Below are 4,680 nucleotides of genomic sequence, written 5' to 3'. Positions count from 1 at the left end.
ATATAGGAAAAAAAGCTCTTTCAAATGGGGAGGAAAATAATATACATGACTAGGTAGCATACAGTAAATGACAGAGAAAGTAAGAACTAATGTTCGTTAACTGAGGCCGGTATATCCACCAGCGGGCATACCCATAGACTGCATGACCATCAACTGGTATAACCATCAGAAGGTATAACCATCAGCTGGTATAAACATCAAATGGTATAACCATCAACTGGTATAACCATCAGAAGGTATAACCATCAGCTGGTATAAACATCAAATGGTATAACCATCAACTGGTATAACCATCAGAAGGTATAACCATCAGCTGGTATAAACATCAAATGGTATAACCATCAACTGGTATAATCATCAGAAGGTATAACCATCAGCTGGTATAAACATCAAATGGTATAACCATCAACTGGTATAACCATCAGAAGGTATAACCATCAGCTGGTATAAACATCAAATGGTATAACCATCAACTGGTATAATCATCAGAAGGTATAACCATCAGCTGGTATAAACATCAAATGGTATAACCATCAGATAGTTTAACCACCAGCTGATATAACTATTAGCTGGTATAATCATCAGCCAGCATAGCCATCAGCCAGCATAACCGTTAGTAAACATAACGGTCAAGCGGCATAGCTATCTGCCAGCATACCCATCAACCTCCACAGTCATCAGCTGGAATATTGTTGGCCAGTGTAATCAAAAGCTGACATTAATCATAGCCGGCATAACCATCAGCCGTCATAACAGTAGCCTGGCATAGCCATCGATTGGAATAACCATCTGCTGACATAAGAGTAACCTGGCATAGCCATCAGTTGGAATAACCATCAGCTGGCATAACAGTTAGCCTGCATAACTGTCGTTCAGCATTACCGTCAGCTGACACTACTGGCAGCCTACTTAGCCAGCAGTTGGTATTATAGTCAGCCAGTATAACCATCGTCCTGCAGAACCGTCAGCCGACATGCATGTCAGCCAAGAAAGCCATAAGAAGAGTTAAGGTGAGTTTTTAAGATACAGCTGCATCCTTTTTGTGGGTTATTTCAACCATACTCAGACCCAGAGAAAGCAATGTTGATTTTAGTCAGTTCAGGTCTACTTTATGTAGGTTTGATCCATTCAGACTGGCATGAGGTCATAAAGGTTCAATTAGGTATATTTTGGTTAACTGCATTACTACAAGAACGACTTTTATACCCTTACTATGTTCTTCATACTTTCAGGCGAATATTCATCTTAGGAGGGAATTTTTGAATTGTAGGAGCTAGATCTTGCCTCTTTTAACTGTTTCCTTAAAGAGATCTCCCGAAACTGAGTAGAATCGCTTACTGACAGGCAGCAACAATATATCAAAGCAACACATCCAATGTTTTAGAGTTCTTCACATCTTCACATCCAGTTCTGCTCAGCTAGATAAATATTCGATCATTCAGATATTGATGGATCGGAAAGGCCGATTAATGTTCATCTATGTCTGTGTAAAGTTAGGCTCATCACATCAATTTCGGTCGTCAGACTGCTTGAAGTCAGCTTAGGGAACGTCAGGACCATATAGGTAAAACTTAGTCAGTGAACGTTCTCCTCACCAGTTCAGGAACAGTCAGTTCAGTGGAGGTCCGTTCAGGTCTAGTAATATCCATTCATAGCCTTCATATTTAACCAGGTCCACTCTGATCACACCCGATTTCTTCATAGCCTTTTACATCAACTGAGATCCATTCTAGATTCTAGTCCATGACCAGGTACATCGTTTCATGACTGGCTAATTCTGTTTAGATCCATTATGGCCACTTCTTGTCTATAATATTAATTAAGGTTGTGCAGCCAAGGACCATTTTCAAGGCCCAGTCAGGTCAACTTCGGGCCAATAAAGGTCAGTTCAAGACCATTCGGGGCAATTAAGTCCATCCAGGAAATTCAGTGCCACCTCAGGTCCATCAGCCTCATCACTTCTTATAGGCAAGTTTAAGTATTCTCGTTTCCATTTACTTCCATTCAGGTCTGAGCAGATTTAAATTATGACTCAGTCTCCTCCACTCAAGTCAGCTGTACTTCGAGGAATTGTTATTCGTTCCAGTCATGTTCAGATCCAGATAGATCAGGTCTAGACTATTTCCTCAACTTAGGTCCTCTCAGGTTACTTAACGTCATTTTTGTCGATTTTCATCAAGAAGAATCCATTGAGATTGTGCTTAAGAATACATGTGACAAATATTAGCCCTATTCATGACGGCACAAATTTAAAGTCTTTTCTGACCTCTTTCAGTCCTCAGGTTGAATGGGGACAAACCACATATTTTCAGCACATGTCAAAATACCCATATGTTAAAAAACAGCCCCATTTACACAAAAGTTTGATGAATTTTGTCGGTACAGGACATTCAGAACTGAGTGGAATGAACGGACATGAGTGAGTTAGATGGGAAGGGACGATTAAGGGTGGCAGGTCACAGTCGAGGGTGTTACCGTGGGAATAAGGGTGTCGAAGACCAGTTTATAGCAGAGCAGACGTTGACGCGATATTCACCACATCAGATTAGAAACGAGTGAGGTGGACGGAGAGGACTGGGTGAGATGGACTGTGATGGTGATGCATGGCGAGGAGGGTTGACAAAAATAGACATTGGAAAGATAAGCATAAGCACTGAAGGCTACCCGGTCTCAGGTAGCTGGTGTAAAAAAAAAAAAAAAAAAAAAAAACGGGAATTAGGAAGAGAATGAAAAAACAAGACATGCAGACAGAATGAACTTTTCCTTGTTCCGATGCGCGCGCGCGCACGCACGCACGCGCACGCACACGCACACACACACACACACACACACACACACACACACACACACACACACACACACACACACACACACACACACACACAGCGAAGCGTTGGAAGGAGATGTTCTTGTAAAAGGAAAAAATATATATTAAGAGAAAATTGTGTGACGCGAGAAAGTAAATTGAAAGGATCTGCAAGAGTTAGAGAGAGAGAGAGAGAGAGAGAGAGAGAGAGAGAGAGTTTAGGGGTGGGGGATAAGAAGAAAGGTGAACAGCGGGAAAGCGATAAGAAAGACAATAAAGAAAAGGATAAAAGGAAAGAGTGAGAAGAGTAGAAGGGATGGAGAGGAGGGCAAGGATGACGAGAAGATAAATTCATGAGAGAGAGAGAGAGAGAGAGAGAGAGAGAGAGAGAGAGAGGAGATTTGTGAGATTCGGAGGAAGAGAGGTGAAGGGTAAAAGCTGGAAGAGGTCATAAGGAAGAATGAAAGTGAGAAAGAGTGCTTTGTTTGGAGGAAGAAAGGAGAGACGGAGTGGTAGCGTTAAGTGAGAAAGAGAGAGAGAGAGAGAGAGAGAGAGAGAGAGAGAGACGGAAAGTTGAGTGAGGCAGTAGAGAAGAGGAGGGAAATGGAAGAGAGAGGAGACAGAGAAGAGCTGAAGGCTGGAGTGAGGAAAGAGAGGGAAGGAGAATAAAAGGAGGTACATATTAAAAAAAAAGAGAGAGGAATATTAGAAGAAGAGGAAAGAAAAATACTACAGAAGGGAGAAAGGAAGAAAAAATTAGGAAAACAGAGAGAGAGAGAGAGAGAGAGAGAGAGAGAGAGAGAGAGGTAAGGAGCGAGGTGAGAGAAAAAAAATGACGAAGAAAGGAAAGAATGAGAAGAGGGAGTGAGAGGAAACAGCAAGTGAACCAAATTTGGAAGAGAGAGAGAGAGAGAGAGTAGGAGGAATACTGTAAGTGAATGGTGGAGCTCTAGCTGAGGTGGATGAGAAGAACAAAGGAAGGAAAGGAGGAGGGGGAAGGAGAAAGGGATAAGACGTAAAGAGAGAAGGAGGAAGGAAACAAGAAGGGAAAGGGAAGGGAGAGGAGAAGAACTAATGTACTCCTTTTTCGTCTAACTTGGCCTAAAATTGTCACCTCTGCATCATCAGTGCTGGGTTTTAACATTGGGGTTATCACTAGAATATGATATTGGTTAAGAATACAAGTAAATGGCATGAAAAAGATATCTAGAAATTTTGAGCTGTATTTTACTACTTCTTTGCTACTTGAAATGGGTTGCAAAGAATTACAGTCTACGCCAGGTTAAGGTGAAATTGGTACGGAAGTAAGGTACCATACGTGGGAAAAACAAATTGCCTGTTTGCTCTTAACAAGCTTCTGTGCAGGGTTAAAAATTAGTACATTAAAGAGATGAACAAAGATGGTTAAAGGAAAGCACATAGCGAGAGAACTACTTTGGTCATTTCAAGACAAAGGAATTCTATAACTCAGACAAGGATAGCAAAGTAGGAACACCACGCCTTTAATCTTTCCAGTCGTAGACAGCAAGAAAAAGTGAAGCACTACCGCACAGCATATAAATTTGTCATGGAATTTCATAATACAGGGTGAAATGGGAAAAATTTACTTCACTATTTCTGTGAGGAAAAGTAACATCAAGTACTTATTAGTACATACAGTAACAATATTTTTTAGTTGTATCCTCCACACTTTACTTCTAGAAGACTTTATACATTAGAATTATTTAATTCATGAATGAGTATGCTTAATTGGTCTCAAAACTTATCTTTGCGATTATAAATGTTGGTACAGTATGATGTTTTACCCTACTGCAAAACGATTAGTAATTGGCATCACTTTTGTAGAAGAATTGCTTAGTTTCATGTGAATGGAA

The sequence above is a fragment of the Coenobita brevimanus genome, chromosome 2, assembly GCF_032717465.1.
Source record: "Coenobita brevimanus isolate Jiangsu-jjx chromosome 2, ASM3271746v2, whole genome shotgun sequence".
In the NCBI taxonomy this organism is placed as follows: domain Eukaryota; kingdom Metazoa; phylum Arthropoda; class Malacostraca; order Decapoda; family Coenobitidae; genus Coenobita; species Coenobita brevimanus.
The sequence above is the reverse complement of the archived record's forward strand: the minus strand, read 5'-3'. Positions refer to the sequence as shown.